We start from the raw sequence: 18,977 nt of genomic DNA, 5'->3' as shown, positions 1-18,977 counted from the left end.
ACTGATTTTCGTTTCAGTACTGGTTTGGCTTTCTACAACATGTAGATGAGTGTCCTGGGGTAAGTAAGTCTTATTTTCTGTGACACTCTAAGCTATGGTTGGGCACTTTTTTATAAAGTTCTAAATATATGTATTCAAACATTTATTTGCCTTGACTCAGGATGTTCAACGTTCCTTATTTCAGACAGTCAGTTTCATATTTGGGATAATGCATATGAATAAATCAATTTTCTTACCTTAAAATTTGACTTTTTCCCTGTGGGCTGTTAGGCTTGCGGGGGCTGAAAATGCTTCATTTTATTGCGTCATTCTTGGCGCTGACTTTTTTGGCGCAAATTTTTTTTCTGTTTCCGGCGTCATACGTGTCGCCGGAAGTTGCGTCATTTTTGACGTTTTTTTGCGCCAAAAGTGTCGGCGTTCCGGATGTGGCGTCATTTTTGGCGCCAAAAGCATTTAGGCGCCAAATAATGTGGGCGTCTTTTTTGGCGCTAAAAAATTATGGGCGTCACTATTGTCTCCACATTATTTAAGTCTCATTATTTATTGCTTCTGGTTGCTAGAAGCCTGTTCTCTGGCATTTTTTCCCATTCCTGAAACTGTCATTTAAGGAATTTGATAAATTTTGCTTTATATGTTGTTTTTTCTATTACATATTGCAAGATGTCCCACGTTGACACTGAGTCAGAAGATACTTCTGGAAAATCGCTGCCTGGTGCTGGATCTACCAAAGTTAAGTGTATCTGCTGTAAATTTGTGGTATCTGTTCCTCCAGCTGTTGTTTGTTCTGAATGTCATGACAAACTTGTTAATGCAGATAATATTTCCTTTAGTAATGTTACATTACCTGTTGCTGTTCCGTCAACATCTAATACTCAGAGTGTTCCTGATAACATAAGAGATTTTGTTTCTAAATCCATTAAGAAGGCTATGTCTGTTATTCCTCCTTCTAGTAAACATAAAAAGTCTTTTAAAACTTCTCATTTTTCAGATGAATTTTTAAATGAACATCATTCTGATTCTGATAATGGTTTTTCTGGTTCAGAGGATTCTGTCTCAGAGGTTGATGCTGATAAATCTTCATATTTATTTAAAATGGAATTTATTCGTTCTTTACATAAAGAAGTCTTAATTGCATTAGAAATAGAGGATTCTGGTCCTCTTGATACTAAATCTAAACGTTTAAATAAGGTTTTTAAATCTCCTGTAGTTATTCCAGAAGTTTTTCCTGTCCCTGATGCTATTTCTGAAGTAATTTCCAGGGAATAGAATAATTTGGGTAATTCATTTACTCCTTCTAAACGTTTTAAGCAATTATATCCTGTGCCATCTGACAGATTAGAGTTTTGGGACAAAATCCCTAAGGTTGATGGGGCTGTCTCTACTCTTGCTAAGCTTACTACTATTCCTACGGCAGATAGTACTTCCTTTAAGGATCCTTTAGATAGGAAAATTGAATCCTTTCTAAGAAAAGCTTACTTGTGTTCAGGTAATCTTCTTAGACCTGGTTAGAAGCTTTAGCGCAACAAGTAACAGATCATAATTCTCATAGCATTATTAATCTTCTTCAACATGCTAATAATTTTATTTGTGATGCCATCTTTGATATCATTAGAGTTGATGTCAGGTATATGTCTCTAGCGATTTTAGCTAGAAGAGCTTTATGGCTTAAAACTTGGAATGCTGATATGTCTTCTAAGTCTACTTTGCTTTCCCTTTCTTTCCAGGGTAATAAATTATTTGGTTCTCAGTTGGATTCTATTATCTCAACTGTTACTGGAGGGAAAGGAACTTTTTTACCACAGGATAAAAAATCTAAAGGTAAATTTAGGTCTAATAATCGTTTTCGTTCCTTTCGTCACAATAAGGAACAAAAGCCTTCATCCTCAGGAGCGGTATCAGTTTGGAAACCATCTCCAGTCTGGAATAAATCCAAGCCTTTTAGAAAACCAAAGCCAGCTCCTAAATCCACATGAAGGTGCGGCCCTCATTCCAGCTCAGCTGGTAGGGGGCAGATTACGTTTTTTCAAAGAAATTTGGATCAATTCCATTCACAATCTTTGGATTCAGAACATTGTTTCAGAAGGGTACAGAATTGGCTTCAAGATAAGGCCTCCTGCAAAGAGATTTTTTCTTTCCCGTGTCCCAGTAAACCCAGTGAAGGCTCGAGCATTTCTGAAATGTGTTTCAGATCTAGAGTTGGCTGGAGTAATTATGCCAGTTCCAGTTCTGGAACAGGGGCTGGGGTTTTATTCAAATCTCTTCATTGTACCAAAGAAGGAGAATTCCTTCAGACCAGTTCTGGATCTAAAAATATTGAATCGTTATGTAAGGATACCAAAATTCAAAATGGTAACTGTAAGGACTATCCTGCCTTTTGTTCAGCAAGGGCATTATATGTCTACAATAGATTTACAGCATGCATATCTGCATATTATGATTCATCCAGATCACTATCAGTTTCTGAGATTCTCTTTTCTAGACAAGCATTACCAGTTTGTGGCTCTGCCGTTTGGCCTAGCAACAGCTCCAAGAATTTTTACAAAGGTTCTCGGTGCCCTTCTGTCTGTAATCAGAGAACAGGGTATTGTGGTATTTCCTTATTTGGACAATATCTTGGTACTTGCTCAGTCTTCACATTTAGCAGAATCTCATACGAATCGACTTGTGTTGTTTCTTCAAGATCATGGTTGGAGGATCAATTTACCAAAAAGTTCATTGATTCCTCAGACAAGGGTAACCTTTTTAGGTTTCCAGATAGATTCAGTGTCCATGACTCTGTCTTTGACAGACAAGAGACGTCTGAAATTGATATCAGCTTGTCGAAACCTTCAGTCACAATCATTCCCTTCGGTAGCCTTATGCATGGAAATTCTAGGTCTTATGACTGCTGCATCGGACACGATCCCCTTTGCTCGTTTTCACATGCGACCTCTTCAGCTCTGTATGCTGAACCAGTGGTGCAGGGATTACACAAAGATATCTCAATTAATATCTTTAAAACCGATTGTACGACACTCTCTGACGTGGTGGACAGATCACCATCGTTTAGTTCAGGGGGCTTCTTTTGTTCTTCCGACCTGGACTGTAATTTCAACAGATGCAAGTCTTACAGGTTGGGGAGCTGTGTGGGGGTCTCTGACAGCACAAGGGGTTTGGGAATCTCAGGAGGTAAGATTACCGATCAATATTTTGGTACTCCGTGCAATTTTCAGAGCTCTTCAGTCATGGCCTCTTCTAAAGAGAGAATCGTTCATTTGTTTTCAGACAGACAATGTCACAACTGTGGCATACATCAATCATCAAGGAGGGACTCACAGTCCTCTGGCTATGAAATAAGTATCTCGAATTCTGGTATGGGCGGAATCCAGCTCCTGTCTAGTTTCTGCGGTTCAAATCCCAAGTATAGACAATTGGGAAGCGGATTATCTCAGTCGCCAAACGTTACATCCGGGCGAATGGTCTCTTCACCCAGAGGTTTTTCTTCAGATTGTTCAAATGTGGGGACTTCCAGAAATAGATCTGATGGCCTCTCATCTAAACAAGAAACTTCCCAGGTATCTGTCCAGATCCAGGGATCCTCAAGCGGAAGCAGTGGATGCATTGTCACTTCCTTGGAAGTATCTTCCTGCCTATATCTTTCCGCCTCTAGTTCTTCTTCCAAGAGTAATCTCCAAGATTCTGAAGGAATGCTCGTTTGTTCTGCTGGTAGCTCCAGCATGGCCTCACAGGTTTTGGTATGCGGATCTTGTCCGGATGGCCTCTTGCCAACCGTGGACTCTTCCGTTAAGACCAGACCTTCTGTCACAAGGTCCTTTTTTCCATCAGGATCTCAAATCCTTAAATTTAAAGGTATGGAGATTGAACGCTTGATTCTTAGTCAAAGAGGTTTCTCTGACTCTGTGATTAATACTATGTTACAGGCTTGTAAATCTGTATCTAGGGAGATATATTATAGAGTCTGGAAGACTTATATTTCTTGGTGTCTTTCTCATCATTTTTCCTGGCATTCTTTTAGAATTCCGAGAATTTTACAGTTTCTTCAGGATGGTTTGGATAAAGGTTTGTCTGCAAGTTCCTTGAAAGGACAAATCTCTGCTCTTTCTGTTCTTTTTCACAGAAAGATTGCTATTCTTCCTGATATTCATTGTTTTGTACAAGCTTTGGTTCGTATAAAACCTGTCATTAAGTCAATTTCTCCTCCTTGGAGTTTGAATTTGGTTCTGGGGGCTCTTCAAGCTCCTCCGTTTGAACCTATGCATTCATTGGACATTAAATTACTTTCTTGGAAAGTTTTGTTCCTTTTGGCCATCTCTTCTGCCAGAAGAGTTTCTGAATTATCTGCTCTTTCTTGTCAGTCTCCTTTTCTGATTTTTCACCAGGATAAGGCGGTGTTGCGAACTTCTTTTAAATTTTTACCTAAGGTTGTGAATTCTAACAACATTAGTAGAGAAATTGTGGTTCCTTCATTATGTCCTAATCCTAAGAATTCTAAGGAGAAATCATTGCATTCTTTGGATGTAGTTAGAGCTTTGAAATATTATGTTGAAGCTACTAAGAATTTCCGAAAGACTTCTAGTCTATTTGTTATCTTTTCCGGTTCTAGGAAAGGTCAGAAAGCCTCTGCCATTTCTTTGGCATCTTGGTTGAAATCTTTAATTCATCATGCTTATGTCGAGTCGGGTAAAACTCCGCCTCAAAGGATTACAGCTCATTCTACTAGGTCAGTTTCTACTTCCTGGGCGTTTAGGAATGAGGTTGATCAGATTTGCAAAGCAGCAACTTGGTCTTCTTTGCATACTTTTACTAAATTCTACCATTTTGATGTGTTTTCTTCTTCTGAAGCTGTTTTTGGTAGAAAAGTACTTCAGGCAGCTGTTTCAGTTTGATTCTTCTGCTTATAATTTCAGTTTTTTTCTTTATAAGATTTAAACTTTATTTTTGGGTGTGGATTTTTTTCAGCGGAATTGGCTGTCTTTATTTTATCCCTCCCTCTCTAGTGACTCTTGCGTGGAAGATCCACATCTTGGGTAGTCATTATCCCATACGTCACTAGCTCATGAACTCTTGCTAATTACATGAAAGAAAACATCATTTATGTAAGAACTTACCTGATAAATTCATTTCTTTCATATTAGCAAGAGTCCATGAGGCCCACCCTTTTTTGTGGTGGTTATGATTTTTTTTTGTATAAAGCACAATTATTCCAATTCCTTATATTTATGCTTCGCACTTTTTTTCTTATCACCCCACTTCTTGGCTATTCGTTAAACTGATTTGTGGGTGTGGTGAGGGGTGTATTTATAGGCATTTTGAGGTTTGGGAAACTTTGCCCCTCCTGGTAGGAATGTATATCCCATACGTCACTAGCTCATGGACTCTTGGTAATATGAAAGAAATGAATTTATCAGGTAAGTTCTTACATAAATTATGTTATTCAGATAGAGCATACAATTAACCCCCCCCCCCAAACTTCAAATTTACTTTTGATGATCCAATTTATTATTTTTCCTTTTGTTTAAACCTAGCTTATTTCCCTGACTACAAACTGAAAAAGACTCAGGATTGTCCACATGTCTTAAAAACTATATGTATAACATTGTTATAAACATTGCTGTAAACACTTCTCCCATATACGGTTTGATTATGAGTGGGGGTGCTAACTGTTGCGCACGATCAATAAGGGGTATTTTGCGTCTATTTGTGTGCGTCAGAAATAGCGCTCGTATTATAAGAAAACATGTTTGCTTGATTGCATTCAATTTTCACTCTCGTTAAGTTAGTGCGATTTTAGAGCTCTGGTTAACTGTTACGCAAGACAAAAAAGTGGCACAAAAAACATAAATACATTTAAAAATACAGTTACATTTTTAGAGAAAAATATGTAAAAAAAAATATTGCATTCAAAAGTTAAAATTGTTCAAAGAAAAAAAGTAATGAAAATTGCTTTAACAATTAGAGATACATACATTCATGCGAAAAATAAAGTACACCCTCTTTGAATTCTATGGTTTTACGTATCATGACATAATAACAATCATCTGGTCCTTAGCAAGTCAAAATAGACACCTTATGAGTCAATAGCTTGTAGAACCACCTTTATCAGTAATAACTTGAAGTAATCATTTTCTGTATGACTTTATCAATCTCTCACATCATTGTGGAGATATTTTGGCTCACTCTTCTTTACCACATTGTTTCAGATTATTGAGGTTTGCAGGCATTCGTTTATGCATAGCTCTCTTAAAGTGAAGGTAAAATTTGGTGAATGAAAGCCCGTTTTTTAAAAATACTATTAAAAACAGGGGCACTTTTATTCATCAAAGTTTACAAAGCAGCCGTTTTGATTAAAAACTGACCTTTTATTATTTTCACAGCTACAGCAGCTTTCTCCTCCTGGAAATCCTCTCTTCACACGTCAGCAATGACTAATCCGGCTTCCTCCAATCACGGCTTTCCCCCCAGGGTGGTTATTGCTTGAGGCCATGCTGTGATTGGAGGAAGCCGGATTAGTCATTGCTGATGTGTGAAGAGAGGATTTCTAGGAGGGGGAAACTGCTTTTTAATCAAAACGGCTGCTTTGTAAACTTTATTGAATGAAAGTGCCCCTGTTTTTAATAGTATTTTTATAAAACAGACTTTCATTCATCAAAGTTTACCTTCACTTTAAGGTCCTGCCACAGCATTTCAATCGGGTTGAGGCTGAACTTTGACTTGGCTATTGCAACATCTTGATTCTTTTCTTTTTCAGCCATTCTGTTGTAGATTTGCTGGTATGCTTGGGATCATTGTCCTGTTGCATGACCCGATTTCGACCAAGCTTTAGCTGCCAGTGACACATTTGACTCGAATACTATGTCTTGATACATAAAATCATAGAATTCAAAAAGGGTGTACTTTCTTTTTTTGCATGATTGTATATACTCATGTCTGAATATGTCTATGTACAGGTATGTATATGTTTGTGTATGTGTGTATATCTGTATACACCTCTTACACCTGCTGGACTGCCATGCTGTCGCGCAGCATTCAAGGTAAGTGCTAACTTTATTATTTCTGGGGACATCATTCTCTCAGAAGAAAGTGAGCACTACACTACATACAATCACATGTCAAGGGCTAAGATAAAGATTGGGCTCTTTATTGTGATTGGACTGTGGTCTCTTCTTGAGGAGAGCTATGTTATACAGACACTGGGGCTGGATTGAATCAGTGTTATTTTACTCCCGGCGGTTTTAACATAAAATATGCCGACCGGGAGATGTCTAACTTTTATTTTCTGGCAACAGAAAAAGCGGCTCTAATTATTTATGGGGATTTAGCCATTATAATAAGTTTTAGAGCGCAGGTCTTATTAGGAGATAGAGCTACCTAACATGCGGTAGCATACTCGACTAAACTTTTATACATTTGGCTTATTTGTCATATCCCCCGGTTTCAGATCTATAAGATCTTAATGGCGACCGGGAGATTGAGTACAGTGACGCCCACGGTGGGCGGAGTTTTCTTCCCGCCGTTTTTGAGCTCATTCCTCCATCTCTGGACGCAGTACAATCAGAGTGCTGGGAGATGGAGTACTATCACGCCCACAAGGGGCAGAGCTATATCGAGCATTTGTTAGCTGCGCTCTCTACCTCCATTATGATACCGGATGGTAGAGCGTTTAACACTACTATGAATCTGCTCAGTGCTAGACCTAAATACATTGTTATAGTGATAACTTGGACACTTGGGCACCTTCAGCACAATAGCTGAGGTTCAGTAGGTCCAGAACATGTTTGCTTACTAATTAAATGTCAGTTTGTAATTTTAAGATAAAAACACACAATAAACACAATGTGGTCTTTAAAAATTTAAAGGACAGTAAAGTTTTTTTTATCTTTTATCTTTATTATAATGATTTCAGTTGCTTGGTTTAGTTCATTCTTTGTGATAGGATGCTACAAAAGCACACAAAAGATAATGTTAGTTTAACATTTAAAGAAACAGTACTGTTTTTTTATGTGTCAATTTTTTCATTATATATACTCCTTCTAAAGCGATTGCTGTTAGGAGTCTGGTGACACCGGTCAATCTATGCCACAATTTTCTCCTATAGTGTCCAAAATAATTTTATGACCAACAGGCAGTGCTCTGCAGTTCCTTGCAAATTTAATTTGGTATTGTTACACAAGACATTGTTTTTTTGATGTTCATAGCGATGTCTATTTACAGCAATATCAACATTTTTATTGGATTGTTTCTGCACAACAGAAATAAGACATTCTTTTAAAATTTAAAGAGACAGTAGCACTTTTTCTGTGTAAATTTTATTGAAGGAATTGCTGCTGTTTATTTGTTAATTCATCCTTTGTGACCTAGGATGGTACTAAAGCACACAAAAATGAGTTAATTTAAGATTTAAAGAGAAAGTAACGTTTCGTTCTGTGTACATTGTAATAAATGAATTTCAGCTTTTTATTTGTTAATTCATTACAGTAAAAGATTAAATTATAAGCGCTAGATATGAAAAACCCAGCTTAACTATTGAATTCCCCTCCAGGAAAGCAAAAAAATTGAGAGCAAAAGATCAGATGGTAGTTAAGCGCTAAGAGCGAGGTTTGTGGGAGAATGTTATTGATCTACAAATAAAGCTATGTGACGGCGTATATTGTGGATATAAAAACTAATATTAGATTGGTGATGAGTGCTGTATAGGTACCAGTACTAAAAATATGTGAGGATAATGGCTATATATATATATATATATATATATATATATATATATATAATCAAGAACAATTTAGGAAAGGACGCAGTTGCTAGTGTGAGTTGGTTGGTTGCGTAAGGGCTCAAATGTCCAAGCAACTCAAAATTAAATATGGTGCAGACCCTTAATTTAAATGTATCATGTACACAAAAGAGACGTACCTGGAATGTAATCCTGGTACCAAAAAGACAGGGTTTCAGCACTCTTTTAAAAGAACTCACAAATCACTTAAATGTAATTCAATAGCTTTAATAGTGGCAGCTAAATTCCACACAACATGGGAATAAATCCATGTAAATATTAAAACACATAAGCATACAAGTTCGACTCATGAATGACAGTTCAAAGGAACCTGACCGGTCAGGGGTACACGGAAAAGCACATGTGTGGCGAAATGTAAATAGCAGTAGTATTGCTTAAGCACAGGTTTTTATAGTGAACCACTACACCCAACTACCTCAGAACCTCCCAAGTAATGGTCATGGAAGGTGTATCCTGGGCAGATATATGAACCGGGATCTAAGTGGTAAACACTGCAAAGCCTGTGTCAGGCGCCTTGTAGAAAGTAATTTCACAGTTAGAAATGTATACAATTACTGCAATGTACAAAATATTGGTTATTATATCAAGTGAGACCTCCTCTGGCTTTGCTACACCCAGCTGCTTACAGCACCCCTGCAGTTATGGGGCTACTTGCTGCGCAGGTTACAAAGGGGATCTAAGCAAGCCAGCAGGTGAGCCCCCTGAATATGTACATAAGTAGACAAGTGGGTAACAATTGAAGAGGTAACACAATTCATGCAATATTGATTACATTCGCATTGTGCATACACATATCCACAGAAAAAGTCTGCAAAGCAAGATGCAAGGATGTTAGCGTGAAGATGTCGCAGGTAAATTAGTGTTTTCACATGCAGGCAAATAAGAGTCAAGTTGTAGTTAATAGAGCACAGTCTAAGCAAGAAATGTATGACTCCAAGCGAAGACAGGTATCAAGATATTAGTCTCAGTAAAAGACAAAACAGCGCCTTCTCCAACTTAACACAATGCCATTATTTTCTTCAACATGGTCACCTATTCCATATCAGTATTTTTCAGGTGTCAACATGTCACACTTATACGACCTTTTCTAAGGTTTTATGGACTGATGAAATGAGAGTGAGTCTTGATGGGCCAGATGGATGGGCCCGTGGCTGGATTGGTAAAGGGCAGAGAGCTCCAGTCCGACTCAGACGCCAGCAAGGTGGAGGTGGAGTACTGGTTTGGGCTGGTATCATCAAAGATGAGCTTGTGGGGCCTTTTCGGGTTGAGGATGGAGTCAAGCTCAACTCCCAGTCCTACTGCCAGTTTCTGGAAGACACCTTCTTCAAGCAGTGGTACAGGAAGAATTCTGCATCCTTCAAGAAAAACATGATTTTCATGCAGGACAATGCTCCATCACACGCGTCCAAGTACTCCACAGCGTAGCTGGCAAGAAAGGGTATAAAAGAAGAAAATCTAATGACATGGCCTCCTTGTTCACCTGATCTGAACCCCATTGAGAACCTGTGGTCCATCATCAAATGTGAGATTTACAAGGAGGGAAAACAGTACACCTCTCTGAACAGTGTCGGGGAGGTTGTGGTTGCTGCTGCACGCAATGTTGATGGTGAACAGATCAAAACACTGACTGAATCCATGGATGGCAGGCTTTTGAGTGTCCTTGCAAAGAAAGGTGGCTACATTGGTCACTGATTTGTTTTTGTTTTGTTTTTGAATGTCAGAAATGTATATTTGTGAATGTTGAGATGTTATATTGGTTTCACTGGTAAAAATAAATAATTGAAATGGGTATATATTTGTTTTTTGTTAAGTTGCCTAATAATTATGCACAGTAATAGTCACCTGCACACACAGATATCCCCCTAAAATAGCTATAACTAAAAACAAACTAAAGACTACTTCCAAAACTATTCAGCTTTGATATTAATGAGTTTTTTGGGTTCATTGAGAACATGGTTGTTGTTCAATAATAAAATTAATCCTCAAAAATACAACTTTCCTAATTCTGCACTCCCTGTGTGTGTATATATATATATATATATATATATATATATATATATATATATATAAAAAACACAACTCCTACCCGTAATAGCCATCAATACATATTGAGGACAAGTTAAGCACATAGATAAAATTGAACTGATTTTTAAAAGAACAATTTTTAAAATGATTTTCAAAACACAGATCTCATTCAAACATAAAAGGGGTAACGTCAAGTTCCGAGTTTAGGCCCAGGCGGTGTAGTGTTTTCATAGTATATATAAGTTCTGCTTCCTTTCTCAGCAACTTAGTTTCGAAATTACCTCCTCTCCATTCTGGCCTAACTTTGGTCATCCCCCAGAACTTAAAAGTCTTTTAATTTATTCTTGTGGACCTCTCTAAAATGTCTATATAGGTGTGTATCTTTATTGCCTTTTTCAATTAGGCACAAATGTTCTCTTATTCTTTCTCGGAGTGTTCTAGAGATCTCTCCTAGGTACTGCTTTTCGCAGCTACACTGTATCAGGTAGATGATGCCTCTGCATGTAATAGTGCCGTTTATGTGATACGTTTTCCCTGTTTGGGTTGATATATATACTTTAATTTTACTGGTGTAGTTGCAAGATCTGCAGCAGTGACAGTTGAAAAACCCTTTGACTATGTTCCCCAAGAGGTCACATTGTTTGGACTGAGAACTGGCTTTAAATTCGCTAGGTGACCGCATCCTCAAAAATACAACTTGCCTAATAATTCTGCACTCCCTGTATATATATATATATATATATATATATATATATATATATATATATATATATATATATATATATATATATATATATATATATATATATTGCCATTATCCTCACATATTTTTAGTACTGGTACCTATACAGCACTCATCACCAATCTAATATTAGTTTTTATATCCACAATATACGCCGTCACATAGCTTTATTTGTAGATCAATAACATTCTCTCACAAACCTCGCTCTTAGCGCTTAACTACCATCTGATCTTATTTGTTAATTCATCCCTTGTGACTGAGGATGAAACGAACGCACACAAGAAAAGAGTTACTTTTCAGATTTAAAGGAACAGTATCGTTTCCTTTGTGTAAAATTTATTAAATATTTATTCAAATTTATTCAAATTTATTTTCACTTTTTGAACCTACTCCCTCTACGGCGATTGCTGTTTGGGAGTCTGTTAACAATGGCAACAAATTTCTCATATAGTTTCCGTCAAAATGTTATGGCCCACATGCAGTATCCTGCGCTTCCTTCACACTCCACTCAGGGTTATGATGCATTATATATTTTTCCACTAGGAATAATAAAAAAAAAAAAGGCATTGCTAGAGGAGTTGCTATTCTAAAAGGCATGTTACTGAGAATCTCAATTTCAGATGGAATTGGTACCTTTGGCATTTCCTATATTTACAAGATGGTTTCCCATAGCCGACTCAGCTAAGGACAGCTGGCTGTTGTGGCCTAGTGGTTAGCAAGCCTGGCTTGAAAACTTGGACGACATTCCCTAGGGGGGGAAGGAGTAGTTTCAACTAAATCACTACGAGAACATATTTACCCTTAGAGGATAGTCTTATGGACAAAATGTAGTAATGGGACACACACCATGGTTTACAATGGCAACCATCTGTGTACTTGGCTACCATCATTAGTGTGACGGCATATTGGTTTGATGCCTTGTCGAATGCTATTAAGTCAGTAGCTTCCCTGGATAAAATCCAGGACTGGATAAAGCTTTCACATTGGCTAATTCCTTTATTTCAATTACTTTCCTTCCTGTTATCAAACTGGGAGCATAGATGGCTCTGTTCCAGCTCTTGGAACCTTATGGTTAGAGCCTTGTTTTACGGATATATGCTCTAAAACTAAGCTTTTGGTGATTCCGTGCCAGGAGCAGACATAGTTGGGACCTGGCTTGACGAAAATTATAAAAAAAACACACACGAAAAAAAAAAACACATTAGCCTGCTGTTGAATCAAAGACAGCATGGAGAACATGCCCCGGTCCGGGATTGGGGGCTGACTTTCCGTTTTCACTTAAGTTTGGTTTTGAGCTCAAATGTTTTTCTCTCAGAGGCAGGCTCTGCTTTCAAGGTTGTCTGAAGATCAGACAAAAGGAGAGACGTCCTTACACTGCATAGGAGACCTCTCAGGCCTGGGAGTGATTGTTTTCAGTTCTAATACTGGTACAGGATCTGTTTTTTTTTTTTAATACCGATCGAGTTGTGGTTCCCGAAAAAGTTTCAGACCATTTTTTAAGTAGTGTACTGTCCTTCAAGATGGAACCTATTAATTTGTTCCATTCCTCCCTTGATCCTAGAGGGTCAATTTATGACAACGGTGGATTAAAGGACGAGTACCTTCATGTGCCATTCCGAGAATCGTCTCAAGTTCTAGGGTTTGCCTTTCTGGACAAACATTTCCTGTTCGTGGTCCTTCCTTTCAGTCTTGCCACAATTCCGAGTTCTCACGGAGGCTCTGAGATCGCTGTTGGTGGTGCTTCAGTTACGGGGCATTGCAGTGGCGCCCTATCTGGCTGATATCCTAGTCCAGGAGTCATCCTTACAGCAAGCAAGATTTCCACGGACATGGTGTTATACTTCCCGTGATCTCACGGGTGGAAGTTGACTTTGGAAAAGTGTTACTTAGTCCCAAGCTCAAGGGTAGCTTTCTTGGGAATCATGACAAATTCCATATCAATGAGGATTTTTCTGACTGAGGTCAGGATATCAAGGTCTATCGATACTTGTCTAGTCCTTCAGTCCACTTCTCGGCTTTCAGTGGCTCAGTACATAGAGGTAATCGGGCTGATGGTGACGGCAATGGACAATAGCCGGACAGATAGATCAGCATGCTAAGGCACTGTGGCTGAGCTCTGTAACAACCCAAGGGTTGCAGATTATATTCCTGGTGAGGTCCACTCAGCCTTTCATCCTTCCAAGGTTGATAAAATGTGCAGAGCCTTGAGACCCTTAAAATTCTGTTTGTTCGTTCCACCTCAGACCTATGCAGTTAAGCATACTCAGGCAATGGAACGGAGGCTATACATACTTGTCTCCTCAATTAACTCTGGATCAGGAGACATGGGACTCTCTTCTATGGTGGTTGTCTCTGGATCACTTATCCCAGGGATCATGATTTAGCAGAGTGTGGACTCAGTGGAATCTGTTCTTTTTATAAACATCCTGGAACTGAGAGCGACCTTTAAGGCTCTTCTGGTCTAACCTCAGTTGGCCTCTGCCCAGTTTCATCAGTTTTCAGGCAGACAACATGTTGACGGTCTTACATCAATCATCAGGGAGGAACAAGGAGTTCCTTAAAGATGGCTACAGTAGCCAAGATTATCCAGTGGGCGGAGGCTCATTCTTGCTGTATGTCAGAGATCCATATCCCAGGGGTGGACACTTGGGACATGGATTTTCTGAGTAGATCGATTTTTCATCCGGGAGAGTGGGAACTCCATCCGGGAGTATTATCCAATCTGCTTTTCAAATGGGGTGGCATCTTGTCAGAATGGCAGGCTTTTGAGATATGGGTCCAGGTCTAGGGCCCCCAGTCCTAGCTGATAGCGAAAAAAAGATAAAAGAAGGCGCCAACATAGTGCGGTTACCAATGGGATGGAACACGCTTAGTAAATAATACCAGGTACTCACAGGATGAAAGACACTTGAGAAGTGTCACAGGTGCCTCCTGGACTCTCAGAGTTGTCCAGCTAACTCCCACTCCACTGTGGTGGTAAGGTTCCGCTTGTCTCTACCGATTAGGATGGCTCCGCTAGTGGTTGTGGCTCCCAGCCAATATTCCAATAGGACTCTCTTGCGGTTTCCCCAAATCCAGCTATCCAGTTAAAATCCGTGCTCTCCGGTGAGAGGTGATACAGCAAGGATAAAAGTGGTTTGTGACGGTGGTAACAAACTACAATATTGCCATTAAAAATATCAGAAAAGAAAGTTCGTGGCTGCAGTAATAAAATCAAAAAAAGACTTTATTTACACAACGTTTCTCGGTCTGTACGTGACCGTTTCCTCAGGTGCATAAGTGTATAATAAAACACATAAAAACCACGAACTTATATCAGTAATACAGCGTCTCCAAATGCATACTGCGCATGTACGTGGGTGTGTCCCCATACTGGGAGTTCCATTGGCGTTAACTAACCAATGAGGTGCTTGTAATCACACACCTCCATAATTACGAGTGTATTGGGGAATTACTCAGTGTGGTTTTAACAAATAGCCCACACAGTTTTAAAAGCCGCAACGGGCCATGGTAATCAATAAATCTAATGAACAGATAACGTACAAGAAAAAATATTATCTAAAAAAAATATATACATGTATATAAAAATATATATAAAAACATATCAATAAAATGTGTAAATATACAAACTACCAGATTGGGCACACCCACTCGCTATGTATACAAACATACTATTACTAACGTTCATGAAGTCATTAACTCTTCATAAAATTAGTTCACATACAGATGGTTAATTGCATGGATATAGGAGAGATCTTACATGTAAAATGCAAACTATGAATATAGTAACCTATATGTAAAAAAATATATATTAGAAGTATAATACGTCTCTCCCCAAAGATACGATTAATTCCATAATTTGGTTAAAAATGACAGTATTAGATAAATCAATATTCGTCTACGTGATCAGAGAGAAAATTGCTTAACCCTAGACAGAGTGATTAATAAAAAAACTTAGCTAGGGTGAATGAAAAGGATTTAGAACCCAATCCAACCTGACTGTCTAGTTATAAGGACTTGTAATAACTGTGTTAGCTCATTAATGGACATTAATCATGTTGTTTCTATAAGGTGCCTAGACTCAAACTGGTTTTACTTATTTAGAGGTACATAACGTGACATTCATATAAATAGTAACGATATATTGTAAATCAAAATACATTAAATTTTATAACCACATATACATGTTGATGCTAACAGGAGTCAGGAACCAAGTCCTACAAATCTAAATGAAAATACTAATTAAAATGACCTCGAATTAAGATACTAAGTGTTGGGTTTGCTATATGTGGACTATAGTTTGATCACTTGATGATGTTCATTATTCCTCATAATATAGTGCTTATAATTATAGTAAAATTATTTAGCTAACATATACCTAGTGTATTAGATGAAAAGGGTCAAATTAAAGCTAGATGGTAATCTCACATCAATGAAGGAGGATAATAACAATAAGGTTATAATGTGTCTAGCAGTATAATAATATCAGTGTGGAGCCTATATATCAGGGGTGGGTATTAAAGTCCTATATTGAACTAAATACAGAATGACTCATAGTGGATCAGTTAGTTGAAGGCCGCCATATCAATATTAGCGTTTAGGCCACCAGGGGACAGGGTGCGCATCTTCCAGATCCAAAAAGTCTCCCTTTGTCTTAAATGCAAATATCTGTTTCTACCCCATTTGGGGTACACTTGTTCTAGAGGGAATATGCTAAACACATTTGATGTATTAGTATGGCATGTATTAGCATGCCTAGGGACACTATGATTGGCAATGTTTTTACTGATATTCCTTAGATGCTCACCCCATCTTTTTTTGAGGGGTCTCGAGGTCCTACCCACATACTGGACCCCACAGCTGCATTCTAACAAATAAACTACAAAGGCCGAATCACATGTGAAGTGTGTTTTGATATGACATTTTTCCTTACTAATATAAGATGCAAATTCAGTTCTCTTGCTATTTGTGTATTGACATAATCCACAATTAGCTCTATTGCACTTAAAAAAACCTGGTTTGTCTAGGAACTTATTACCTCTTGTACTACTTAATTTACTCGTCAGTGATCTTTTCTTCATTACTATTTTACTCGGGGCTAGTACATTCTTTAACGTGGGAGCTCGTCTAAAAGTACAGACAGGTGTATTACCTATACTATCCCTCAGCAAAGGGTCCCCTGTCAAAATGTGCCAGTGTTTGCCTAATATAGTTTTAATTTTATTATGGTTGTTATTGAATTGTGTTATGAATCTGACTTTCTCACTCCCTTTAATAGAACCTCCAATAGGTATAGTCTCCTTATTCTTGGCAAAGAAATCTTCTCTGCATTTATTTCTTGCTCTCTTGTAGCTAGTCTCAATAAGATCTGTGGGGTAATGTTTTTCAACAAACCTTTTCTTTAAAATATTAGCTTGTATATCAAAACTGTCTAAATCTGTGCAATTCCTACGAATCCTACAGAATTGGTTGTAAGGGATATTGTTCTTCCACGGTAAGTGGTGGTTGCTTTTATAGTTCAAATAACTGTTAGCATCCACCGACTTAAAAAAAGTTTTGGTAGAGATGTTACCTACACTGTCCCATGTTAAAATGAGATCCAGAAATTCTATACTAATCGCATCTATTTTAGAAGTGAAGTTCAGACCTAATGAATTGTTATTCAGACTATCCAAAAATTTCTGAGCCAATGATGTGTCCCCCTCCCAGATGAACAACAGGTCATCTATGAAGCGGCCATAGAAAACCAGGTTCGCCCCATATGAGGAAGGATATATATATATATATATATATATATTGTTCCTCAAAAAATCCCATAAAGAGATTAGCAAAACTAGGGGCGAACCTGGTTCCCATGGCCGTTCCCCTAATCTGCAAGTAAAATTTCTCCTGATATACGAAGTAGTTATTTTTTAATACAAAAGATATGCATTCCAAAAGGAAATCTCTTTGCTTGACTGGCATGTATATGTCCCTCTCCAAGTAACATTGGATGGCTTGAATACCCAGATGGTGTGCAATATTAGAATATAGGGCAGAGACATCACAGGTCAGCCATATCAAATTTCTTCCCTCTTTCTTTATGTGTGATAACTTATATATTAAGTCTGGTGTATCTTTTATGTAGGATTTTAAAGTAATCACAGATTTTTTTAAAAAGGAATCCACATATTCGGATAAATTACAGGTTAAATTATCGATTCCTGATATGATGGGCCTCCCCGGAGGGTCCACCATACTCTTATGTATCTTTGGGAGGTGATAGTAATATGCCAAATTTGGTGCATAGGGTATTAAATAGTCTCTCTCTTTCTTAGTAAGTATTCCCTCTAACCAGCCTGCATCAACCATTTTAATCAAGTTAGTTAGAAATTTTGCTGTGGGATTGTATGTTAATAATTTGTAATATTCTGTGTCTAAAAGAATACGATCAGCTTCTTTGATATAATCCTTAATATTCTGGATGACTATCCCACCTCCCTTGTCCGCTTGTCTAATTGCTATATTTTTGTTGGCTGCTAGTCTAGATAAAGCTGTTAATTCATAAGCATTCAAATTAGGATTCTTAATATTTTTTTCAGAAAGTTTGCCAAATTCTTCCAAAACTAGATTTTGAAATATTTCTAGACTAGTTCCTGTACAAGGAGGATTAAAGTTGGATTTAGGGGTCAAATCAGAATGTAAATAATTCTCAAATAATTCATCACATAATATCTCAGGCTCAAAATAGATAATATCTGTCAAGGGCCTTTCTGTCATTTCATTCGTTAGAATTGGTGCATGACCAGTACCTTTGAGCTTCTTGTCACAGAAATATCTTTGGATCGACAATTTTCGCACAAATTTATTTAAATCTACAAATAATTCGAACAAATTGTGATTTCTAGAAGGACAGAAAGAGAGCCCTCTATTTAAAACTCCCACCTCCTCATTAGTTAAAACATGATCAGAAAGATTAAAGATGTTCTCCCTCATTCGTTTAAATTTCTCCTTTTGGGATGACTTAGCTCTCCCTCTGCTGCCACGTTGGCGTATGATCTTTTTTTCGGGGTAGTTGTTGCAATCTCTCTTTCTGGGCCCCTCTCTAGCTGTTTTAATCGTATCGGTGTGTGTCTTACCTGCGGGGAGTTGTAGGGTAATCTCTGTGCCTGATGAAAAACCTGCGGGCTACTCATGGGTTCCCTCTCTTGTCTTTGTACAAAATTGCTATTGTTTGTCATATGGCTTCTAGTGTCATTATGGTGGTTATTTCTAGGGGTATATGTGTTTGGATCCCTTGTGTTGTCTGGGAATCGATGAGATCTATAGTGATGGTGGCCAAATTCATTTTGGTGGTCCCTATTGGACCAATGTCTCCAATCTCTATTAAACTCGTTTCTAGGCGTGTAACTAAAGTTTTGTTTATAACTATAGTTATAATTA

The 18,977-nt window shown here is 37.9% G+C and overlaps 1 protein-coding gene across 1 annotated transcript in view; it reads left to right on the top strand.

Annotated features, from left to right (window-relative positions):
• The window catches only part of NEK10 (NIMA related kinase 10), a 1,556,164-nt gene that overhangs the window by 485,391 nt on the left and 1,051,796 nt on the right, over positions 1 to 18,977 (top strand). The window lies entirely within an intron of this gene.

This window comes from Bombina bombina, chromosome 5 (genome assembly GCF_027579735.1).
Source record: "Bombina bombina isolate aBomBom1 chromosome 5, aBomBom1.pri, whole genome shotgun sequence".
Classification (NCBI taxonomy): domain Eukaryota; kingdom Metazoa; phylum Chordata; class Amphibia; order Anura; family Bombinatoridae; genus Bombina; species Bombina bombina.
Note: the sequence above shows the minus strand (reverse complement) of the source record. Positions and strands in the feature narration are given on the sequence as shown.